We start from the raw sequence: 11,834 nt of genomic DNA, 5'->3' as shown, positions 1-11,834 counted from the left end.
TTTAAACTCAGAAGGCTCTTTAAATCATCCTACTTCCTACATTCTTCAACATCCCTGTAATTGTGGCCTTCATCTTAACATCAAGCACTACATTGCACAGAGCAAAGATTCGCCTTGTCACAGTGAAAAATAACCATCTGGCAGTCCTAGTACAGTGTAACAGAGTATTACTTAGAAAAGAAACAGTGCTTTTTAATTATGGACAATTAGTCTCATATGTAATACTGTTACTGTGTTTAAAAGTAACTTTAATTGTTGTCACTTTCCCTAGGAGAATAAATAACATTTTCCTATAAGAAAGTGGGTGATGACAAAATTGGAGGCATGCATGCAATGACATTTAAATTCTGTCTGTCTGTTCAAAAGTCTCCATGCCTGCAGAAAATTATAAAAAATATCTAGTATCTGCCAAAAATTTATTCCCAGGTGTCAGCTTTCTGAATTAGAGCAGTATTTCCACTTACCACTCCTCTTCTGAACATGTCATGCAACGAGAAAAGCACTGTTGCTTGCATGACTCTGATAGGCTGACATACAAACAGAAATGAAAATTGTGATGTTCAGTCTCCTGCTTATTGCCAGAATGCCCTTATAATGATACTATTCAGACTGAGTGTTTACCATTGAAAGTAGGAGTTTGCTCTGTGTGTCTTCCATGAGACTACCCTCACATTTTCTCTAACCTTGCCTTGGATGGGTGCACCCTTTGCTGAGTGAAAACGTCTAGATGGCCAGGCCCAGATAGTCGTGGTGAATGGACTTACATTCAGCTGGCAGATGGTCACCAGTGGGATTTCTCAGGGCTCAGTGTTGGGGCAGTCCTGTTTAATATTTTTATTGATGACCTGAACAAGGGGGTCGAGGGCACCCTCAATCAGTTTGCAGACAACACCAAGCGGAGTGAGGATCTACTGGAGGGTCAGAAGGCTCTGCAGACAGATCTGGACAAGCTGGATTGATGGGCCAAAGCCAGCTGTATGAAGTTCAACAAGACAAAGTGCTTGGTCCTTCACTTTGGTCACAACAATCCCATGCAGCACTACAAGCTTGGGGCAGAGTGGCTGAGCTGCCCAGCAGAAAAGCAGTCACCATCCTTGGAAGTGTTCAAGAAACAACTGGATGTGGCACTTAGTGCTGTGGCTTAGTTGACATGGTGTTTGGTCAAAGGCTGACCTGCTGATCTTGGGTGTCTTTTCCAACCTTAATGATTCCATCATTCTGTGACTTGGTCTGACTCAGACCACAGTATATGCCAGCGCCTCTGTGCTGGTTTAAAGGTAAACCAGCAGGGGAAATGAACTCAACTCAAAAGAGAGATTATAAGTCAGAATAACAATTTAATAAAATAATACAATAAGTACAATTATACAGACAAACAATTGGTTTTAACCCATAAAACCCAAATATATAACCCAGCACCTTGGGGCATGAACAGAGTGGTGTTCTTTGGGCCCCCTGAGTCCAAAGGAAAAAAAGTGAGGGGAAAAACCTGTTGGTGAGAGTGCTGTTGCAGTCTGGCCAAGAGTGGTGATTGCAGTCCAGTTGAGGGTGGTGGTCTCAGTCTGGTTGAGAGCGGTGAGCTGTAGTCTTCTTCTGGATCCCACGAGTGGTAAAAAGGTTCCAAAACTCCAAGTTTATATATTCTCCAGTTCAGGCAGGAATGCTCAGTCCTTCCCTCAGAGCGGGGAATTCCATGAAAGGGTATGAGGACAGGAACATTTACAGGCCTCTACTGCTAACAATTTCTGGGAAATGGCATGGAAGGCTATAGAATGCACAGTTTTGGGTTACACCCATACCATGATGAACTGGTCTCAGCTGTCCTAACTAGGACAGCCTCCTTAAGGAGACTTAGAAGTGTTTGTGCAGAGGGGGCAGGCAGATCCCAAAGGTGAAGTGTGTAGGCAGGCTGCAAAAAGTTGAAATACAACAGGAAAATTTCAGGTCCATCAGGAAATTAAAAAGTAATGGAGAAATTTCTCATACTTCTGATGAATATCTATGAGCAGTGTGAAGTCACAGAGCCTGTGCTCTGGTACATGGCTGGCAGAAAAACAGCCTTGGTTTCTTGGGGTAGATCTGTAAGGCTGGAACTACTGATCAAGGTGATTGAGTGCTGTCTCATTCAGTTCACAGATGACATCAACGTGGGCAGGAGTGTTGAGGAAGAAGAAAGGAAGGCTCTAAGACAGAATGGATCAATGGGCTGAGGCCAATGATATGAGGTTCTTGGTTTGTATTAGACATAGTATGGCCAGCAGGTTTAGGGAAGGGATCGTCCCCATTCATTTGGCACTGGTGAGGCCACACCTTGAGTCCTGTTTCAGTTTGGGCCCCTCATAACAAGAAAGACATTGAGGTGCTGGAATGGGTCTAGAAAAGGGCAATGGAGCTGGTGAAGGGTCTGAAGCATGTGTCTTATGACTACACAAAATAGTTTATTTAGAAGCTTTGTGCCTGAAATTTCTGGCCCATATTCTTGATTAGTGCAAGGAAAATCATTATATCTCAATTAAAAGAGAGATGTCTGCAAGTAGACAAGCAGGGAGATGTTTGCTACTGCAAAACTAGAAGCATGGACTACATTTTGAATCAGTAACTTAGCTGAAAGAAGCTGTTTTATTAGCTAGATTGTCAACTTTTATCCTTTGTTTGTGGAATTGTGATGTGCTGTTTAAATAAAATATTTTCTTTCAGATTTTCAGATGGTGATAACTAGGGTATAATTTCTCTTATTAATCCTTTCAGGTTCCCTTGTTTACATGACTAATGTTCCCGCATCATTCATGCCTAATGTCAGCCCATGGCTCCATTATCTCTTTTCCTTCTCCACTAAGCTTAAAATCAACAACCAGCTTCTACATCTTTTCTATCTTGGATTTTACCTTACATGCAGTCAGCTTGTAGTGTGTGTGTGTGTGTGTGAAAATCCCTTGGAAATAAAGTAGTAATTCATGTTTACCACTGAAAGAAACAATTACCTGTCTCTCATTTCTGGTAATCCACTTCTATGAGTAAACACTGTTTTTAAAAAAAACTGCCTTCATAGAAAATGAATTAACTTCCTTGCTGCTCAAAGCTTTTTATTAGTAATAATATCTCCCTGTTTATATTTGTCATAAGACTCAGAGAATCACAGAATATGCTGATTTGGAAGCAACCCATAAAGATCATTGAGTCCAACCCTTAGACCTGCACAGGACCATCCCCAAGAGTCACACCATGGCCTGAGAGTATCATTCACTTCTTGGACTCTGTCAGGCTTGGTGCTGTACTCACCCCAAGGGACAAGCGGGAGAGGGACAGGGAGAGGGACAGGGAGAGGAGACAAGACGAGATGAGACAAGATGAAACAAGGCGAGATGAGATAAATGGAGATGAGATGAGAATAGACAAGAGGAGAAGGTTCAGTCATGGGTTTTATATTCCCTAAATTAAATTATACTGGAATTATTCACATTTTAATTCACAGACGTTGTGAAAATTTGTAGATATTACTATGTTCTTGCACCATTGGTTTCTCTTGTTTTCTAAAAATAAAAATTGTTTAATGCTGTAAAAAACCCCCACATTCTTACATAGATGATAGACATTTTACGCTGCAAAATCTGTGCTAATGTGATTGTGTTTCTATGTGCCTTTCACACAAATTCATTAACATCTCCCTATTATACTGACTGACCCCAGCTGAGGCTTTGCATCACTTTGTGATACACACAACACAAAGAAAACACAAGGCACTTCCTGCTTCAGAATCTGAAATTAAAATTTACATTCATCCCTCCTGGAAGATGTTTTCTCTTCTAACAAACAATCTGGTCTATCTTCATTGCAGAATGAGTCACTGTGAAAGGTGTAATGCAGGGAAAGAAAATGAGGACTCACCTTAAGCATCTTTCCATGAACTGCACAAACAAAATACACACCAAAGTTCTGTATCCTGCTGTCGTGGACAATTCAGCAATGCACATAATGAGTAAATGCTGGGTAAGCTCTTTACTTGAGTTGACAACACAGTTGACATCCACATAAACCATTATTACGAAATCCAGTGGCAAAACATGCAAGTGTGTAATCATCATCTACTTGGTAGATTATCTTTAATAAACTTTATGGATGAGTGGAATAATTTCTTAATGGAAAAGAAGTAGGAGAGGAAAAGAACTTCTGAGTTATTCTTATGTGTAGTGGGTTTCTGTGGCTGAGTTTTGGTAGTGGGTGGGGCTACAGGGGTGGCTTCTGTCAGAAGCTGCTAGAAGCTTCCCCTGTTCCATGGAGCCAATGCCAGCCAGCTCCAGGACGGACTTCCTGCCTCTGGCCAAGGCCGAGCCAATTAGGAGCAACAATAACGCCTCTGTGATAACATATTTAAGAACAGAAGACTGTTGCACAAGAAAATTCTAGCCAGGGAAGAATGGAGTGAGAACGCGGGAATAACAATGTAGACACCAAGGTCAGTGCGGAAGGAGGGGCAGGAGGTGCTCCGGGCACCGGAGCTGAGGCCCCTGTGGCCCGTGGTGCAGACCATGGTGGAGGAGCTGTGCCCCTGCAGCCCATGGAGGACCACTGGGGTGCAGAGACCCACCTGCAGCCCATGGAGGAGCCCATGCTGGAGCAAGTGGATGCATGGAGGAGGCTGTGACCCCATGGGAGGCCCAGAATGGAGCAGAGTTCTGCTGGAGACCTGCAGCCCGTGGAGAGGGAAGCTCACACTGGAGCAGCTTTTTTCTTGGGTAGGACTTGTGGCCCCTGTGGGGAACCCGCAGTGGAGCTCATTCATGAAGGACTGCACCCCATGGAAGAGTGACCCACAGGACAGCAGAAAACCTGCTGCCCGAGGGATGGATTCACACTGGAGAGGTCCATCAAGGACTGTCTCCCGTGGAAGGGACCCCACAGGAGCAGGGGAAGGACTCCTCTCCCTGAGCAGCAGCAGAAACAACTGACCATAACCCCCATTCCCCGTCCCCCTGCACGGCTTGGGGGGAAGGAGGGAGAACATGGAAGGAAGGAGGGGTGGGGGGAAGGTGTTTTTAAGACTGTTTTATTTCTCACTCTTTGGTTCTTATCCTGTTAGTAATAAATATAAGTACTATCCCCACTTTGAGTCTGTTTTGCCCATGAGGGTAATCAGTAAGTGACCTCTCCCAGCTCTTATCTCTGCTCATAAATCCTTAGCTGTTTTTTTTCTCTCTCTTCTGTCCAGTTGCAGAGGAAGAGTGAAGAGTGGCTTTAGTGGGTATCTGGTATCTGGCCAGGGTCAACCCACTACATTATGTCTATTCTGACTTTGCCTTTTGTTGATTTTACGAAGTTGGTCAGCTCCTGCATGGAGACTAAAGCTCTGCCCATCTCAAGGTCATTGCTTTTTAACACTAGCTTTTAATGCAGCAGATGCTATGTTGGAAGTTAAAGGCCTATTCAGTCAAAAATCTGATAAACAGAATACTGTCTGATGAATAGTATCACAAATTACTCTTTCTATAATTCTTTCTTATCAGCACACATAGGCTTTTGCATTGTTTGGCCCAAAAGAACTAATGTAAGAATGTTAAAGAGATTTTTCTGTTGTATAGTTTTGATTTGTGTCATTGTGTAGAAGGAAAGTAGTTTCCTAATTTTAATCCCCTTTAAAACAACTTTTGAAAGACACTTTACTAGAAACCTTGAACAAAAGCAAAAACTCCTACAGGGAGATATAGAAGATATAGAAGTAACCTATCTTTCCAATAAAAATATTTATTTCCAGAAAATTTAGCCCATGAATTGCTGTAGATCTTTCAACAGTCCTTCTTCAGCTACTGCACAGAAGAAATTGCAACTTTTCTATGCTACTAAATAATTTCTGGGTATTTCTACACATTGATGTGTATCAATGGTGCTTGCATGCAATGAACAGCGGATGATTGAAGGGAATATAAAAATTTCTGAAAAGTTTACTAGACCATTTTAATAAAAAGTATTTTTCTTTAGGAAAAGAGATATTTTTAAACATAATTTTTCACTTGTAAGTGCTTTCAATTCCATAATATGCATATCTGCTGACACATGGGAACATGTTATAAAAAAGCAGTGACATTACAAGATGCAGAAATTCAAAGTCTCTCCAAGCAATTTGGATGAGCCTGCATTTCTATAACAAGCCAATGTGGTTTTTTTGGTTTGGTTTTGTTTTTGTTTTTCCCTGTAGTTTTGGTTTGAGTGTGGGGTTTTTTTAATAAAAAGAGTCAAAAGTATTGATTTCTGAAAGACAAGGAAGTAAATTTAAGGTAACAGCAATAATACACCAAGAAGTACAGTCAAGATTGTTGAATACTGAAAGATGTGACCATTTGTTGATCAATCTACTAATTCCAATTCAGACTACTACAAAAAGTCTCAGTCCTGAGGAAATATCATCTGTGATTGACAGAAGATTTTTTTTTTTCCCCATTAGAAAGAGTCAGACTCCCTTTGGGACAGACTTGGTCTTTGCTTTTACTCACTACACTGCATTTCAGATGTTAGAATCTAAATTAAGAAGGACACCTGGTAGAGGTTCTAAAGAGTATCTTTGTAGATGTTGTAGAAGTGAAAGATAATTGAGTCTGACTTTACCACATCACAGCAACTCACAGACATCAGGTTTCATTCTTATCTAAACAAAGCTTATTATTTCTCACTAAGATACATCACAGGTCTGAGAAACCTGAGTTGAGACTTGTGAAATGGATAATATCAGAAAAAACATAAATTCCAGAAGTTCCTTTTGTTAAATACTGTAGGACTGGAACGACAGCATAAAGAGAATCATAATCACATTAAATGAGCTTTATTATTACAAACATACATATAAACATATAGGAACACCCGTGACTTGCTGTTTATGAGAAAGCTTAACATATATGTGATTTAAAATGTAGGTTGATTGATTTTTTTCATACTTTTCATAGTGTTTTATCACTTAAGTATAGGTAAAAGAGAACTTTTTAGTATACATAAACGAAACCATGCACTGTGTATAGAAATGCCTGCTTACATTCCCCCAACTGCTATGACTTCCAACAAAAGATTATTTTAAAATTGTTTTTGTCTAAAGATTAGAAGAAAGTCCACCAGAAAGAAGTCATGGCTTAAGACCACATATTATCAATGTAGCATGGGGTTGCTAGCATGAAATCTGTTTCTTTGCTGATGTGGTTCCTTTCCTTTGGAGACAACTGCAGCTCTATTAGATCTAGATGTTTAAGAGCACAAAGCTGTAATCCACGTTACCTAGAGTTCTTTCTTCTCATATTGGCCTAGTTGCTAAATCGCTGGGTATACCAGATGTCTTTTACTATTTCTTCAGTTGCATTTCTGTTCTACCACAAATTTCTGTCTAAAATCCCAAAGCAAATATTTGACAAAAACAAATAACCAAAATAAAAAGACACCAGGTATCTTCCTGATTACATCTGACTATGTACCCCAAAGTTTTCATGAAGTAGCAGGAAATTGTGGCAGTACAGAAGAACCTGAACAGAACCATTCCACATCAAAAGCACTGTCATGCAGTTATCAGATGAAAAGTATCTGATAATAGCATCCCCTTTGACACATGGAGAAGGGAACCACTGTCAGTGTCCCTTGAAAAGGAATGTCTACACTATACTTTTGAAAAAGCAACCTTCTCGTCTTGCTGTTGTACCTATTGGCTATCCTTAAATTTTGTGGAGAGATAAGACAAGGTTCACAACGGTTGCTGTTGGTCTTCTCTCATGTTGGCACATTATCCTCTTGTGCTAGTGCCATTTCAGCAGGTTGCCTTGGTCAACAAAGTAGGGTTGCTGTTCCTGTATTTCAGCAGCTGAAAATGCCAAATGAAAAATTCAACCAAATGAAAAATTCAATATTTTGACTGTTGTTTTTTCTAGTGGAGATCTGAGTGTACTCTTTGAAAGTTATTTTAATATAACATTAGCACCCAGTCACATTTCTGCAGTTCTTCAAGGTTGTTTTGCAGTTATAACAGCAATTTCCACATTGCAATGTGTTGAACTACCTCACCCTTACTCAACAAGGGAAGTCAGTGTACTGGAAAAGCACATCCAACTACAGAATATTTTCCCTTGTAGAAATGCTTCAAAGACTTGTTTCCACCAAACTACCAAGGTAGTGTGGACACTAAATGAGGTAGCATGGACACTGGAAGTGACTTAGCTACAATCACTAATTGCAAAACAAGTTTGTGCCTCTTTACTGTATTTTAGCATGCTTCCTTCATTTTAAATCTTCTTTTCTGCAATGGATATGAGCATAGACCCATATATTTTGAACCAGAATTTTAAATACGGTTTGTGAAAAACAATTCAGTCACATAAATCATTGTTTCTGCCCCTTAAAAGCACAACTTTGATGACACGAAAGAAAAATATAAATATGTATTATTTATTTTTTAGTGTTCCTAACCCTGTTCTCTGTTTCTGCAAAGATGACACAATAATCAGGTAGGTAAAGCTAAAACCTAGGCACTTTGCAAATACTCCAAAGCAGCTATTAAAAAAACCCCAAAACTTTAAAACAAGTACTTGGGGGTTTTAGCCAACATTTTTATTGTATTCTAGTTGAAACAGATACAGCCCTAAATTTAAATTCTATGTGGTTCCTTTTTGTAAAAAGAAAAATCAAAAAGCATAAAACCCAATCCTGTCATTGTGATTGCTTCCCTTTAATAACCTTCAACACTTACAGATGTTCTAGCTGGAACCCTGATACTTCATTTCCAAACTGCAGACTTTTGAACTTCCTTTTGAACTAAAAGGAGAGTTCTTTCAGCAGTGAGCTGTAGCTGGACCTGTAAGTTCTTACTGAACTGGAAACAATTACTGGATACATAACAAGACCTATCCTCAGTGACAGAAAAACCTCAGTCCTTCAGATACCCACGGATAAAAGGTTGGGTTTACAAATAGCAGGGAAACGACTGGGCCCAACCTACTTTCAACAAAATAATTAATAACTCCACTTGACTACATCTTTTTTCTTAAATACCTCTCACACATGAATATTCATCAGATTTATGTAAAAGATTAGTTTTAAAACCCTTTGATTTAGACGGATGAAAACAAAATTTTGAATTAGAATATTTTTAATATAATGAAAGAAGTTATTTGACTAATTTTTCCTTTTTTCACAGTAACATTTTGACTTCCCTTTAAATGCAAGAGACATCAAGCTAAACGTTGTTTTTCCAATCTGGAATTACTGGATGAAACAGGGTTTCATATTTGTTGCTGGTTTTACCCAAAAACCTGTGGATGTTACTTGGTATGTTAAAACAAACAAACAAACAACCCCCACCAAAACAAACAAAAAACCAAAATAGTGATTATTTTGGTGCACCAAACCAACACCACTGTACACATGAGGTAGCATAGGAGTCTCTGAACTGACTGGCTCCAGTTTTCTCTCATAAAACCAGAGGACTACACCACAGCAGAAGTTTTTGGACTCCCCTGATGAAGCACTGACTCCTTCATTTTGTTGTACAGCATCTGGAGAGCAAGCCGTGACTTCTATGTCCTGCTGTGATTTTCTGCAGCCTTTCAAGACAAATATTTTGCCTTCTCACCAGTACACAGCAGGAGTAATGCAAAGGGGAAAGGATGGAAAGGAGGGTGGAACAGAAAAAGTATCATGCATTCTAAAAACAGCATTGGAGAGTTTTAAATTAACAGAGAAAATATAGACATATCACCATCCCCTATGAACTCTAACATGCCATTCCTCGCTATACAAAAATCTCAGTCTTTCATCACAGTCACTTTGCTCTTGGCTACCAGACCCAGTGTGAGCCATACATAAGACAGCTACAAAGTCTCATAGTTTACCCTTTGTACACAGACAAAAGGTACACCTATTCACATCCTCTCCTTTAACCAGACTCAAGGATGAAGGTAAGTTCACAGACTGCTTTCTATCTATAAATATAAAATGTCATGTCAGCCTCCCATCTAATAAGCTAAAGGACCAAGTGTTTATATAAACTAGAATATCCTTTTCACCAAAACACAATCAAATACTTTTCATAATTTCTTCTATTCTGCATACACTGATCAAAATCCCAGTGGCTTTCCATCTCCACAATTGTGAAGCATCTTTTGAATCATGGTATATTTGCTTGCGTGAATGCATGTGAGAGTGCACACTTGCGTATATGGATGAAGAGAAAAAGTGGAACAACACGATCTCATATTTAAGAGTGTGAATTTAAGAGTCTGAATGAACCATATAGCCCAGACTTGAAAGGAAAAAAAAAAAACCACAAAAAAAGTCTAAAGCACAACTTTAAATCAGTTAATAAGGTGGCACTTTTAGAGCTGAGTTTGCATTTAATAAAATCAGATTCTTTAATGAAAAGAAAGAAATACACCTTGTCTGATTTTTCTGTAAAACTTTGGAAAAAAAAGAAATAGGATCTCTTACACTCCAAGAAGAATGTTTCACAATTTTCTTATCACATAATAAAAAACTAAGGTTTTTTTGACTCTTAATTACAGAATTATCTTGAGGAGCTTTTTTCCTCTTAATCTATCAACAGGTATTTATGATTTAATTTAAATTATTCTCCATGTATTTATTTTGTGGCAAAAGCTTCATTAATATGTTTGTTTTCACAGATATACAGATTTGAAAACAGACGATCTAAATGAAGGTGGTATTTCTTCAGGCAGGCTGTTTGCATTTATGAACATTACACCAATACTTTCAGTGTGTTTTAACACTATTTTTCAGGTTGCAGTTGCAGTTTGCCATTTATACTGAGGAACAGAAGATATAAAGTGGCAAAAGCAGAAGACAACATCATTCCTTGGCATCTGATGCTCTTAACAGGGACATTTTTAGGCAGTCTGTTAGTTTTGAATAATCCTTTGGAACAGGGAAAGGAAAAATAAAGTGATGTTATTTTGGTTTGACTTCAACGAATCATGCCATAAACTGAAAATTTTACACTCTGGATCAGGTTGTCTTTCTAACCTTCAGGTTCACTGAATGCCCTGCCTGGGAATTGAACAAATCAGTTCCTACCTCATGGTGTTGTATATGTATATGTCTATGTGTACGTGGATGTCACTACATATATATATATACACATACACACACACATATATATACACATATACATATGCATGCATAAATAACTTTCTGATTTGCTGAAAAACAATAAATTGTTTCCTAAAGCCATCAAAAAAGAAAATTGTACCCTGTATCATACAATATTTTGCATCATATCCAGAATTTTGTATATTTAGCATCTGTGAATCTCCCTTTCTTCTCAGCTAATATTAGAGAAAGCTGGGAATAACATTCATATATTTTGCTATTATTTCATATGTACAGGATCCTTATAAAACTGTACTTTTCCAGAAAATTCGGGAAAGCATTAACATTTCCTTTTTCATTCAAGAAACACTTTAAAAGTGATTGTGCTGGTTTAAAGGTAAACTGGCAGGGGAAATGAACTCAACTCAAAAGAGAGATTATAAACCAGAATAACAATTTAATAAAATAATACAATAAGTACGATTATACAGACAAACAATTGGTTTTGACCCACAAAACCCAAATATATAACCCAGCACCCTGGGGCATGAACACAGTGGTGTTCTTTGGGCCCCCTGAGTCCAAAGTAAAAAGAGAGGGGAAAACCTGTTGGTGAGAGTGCTGTTGCAGTCTGGTCAAGAGTGGTGGTTGCAGTCTGGTCAAGAGTGGTGGTTGCAGTCTGGTTGAAAAGTGGTGGTTGCAGTCCAGTCGAGAGTGGTGATCTGCAGTCTGGTTGAGAGCAGTGATCTGCAGTCTTCCTCTGGATCCCA

Source organism: Lepidothrix coronata, unplaced genomic scaffold (assembly GCF_001604755.1).
Source record: "Lepidothrix coronata isolate B3197 unplaced genomic scaffold, Lepidothrix_coronata-1.0 Scaffold14, whole genome shotgun sequence".
Taxonomy (NCBI): Eukaryota; Metazoa; Chordata; class Aves; order Passeriformes; family Pipridae; genus Lepidothrix; species Lepidothrix coronata.
Note: the sequence above shows the minus strand (reverse complement) of the source record.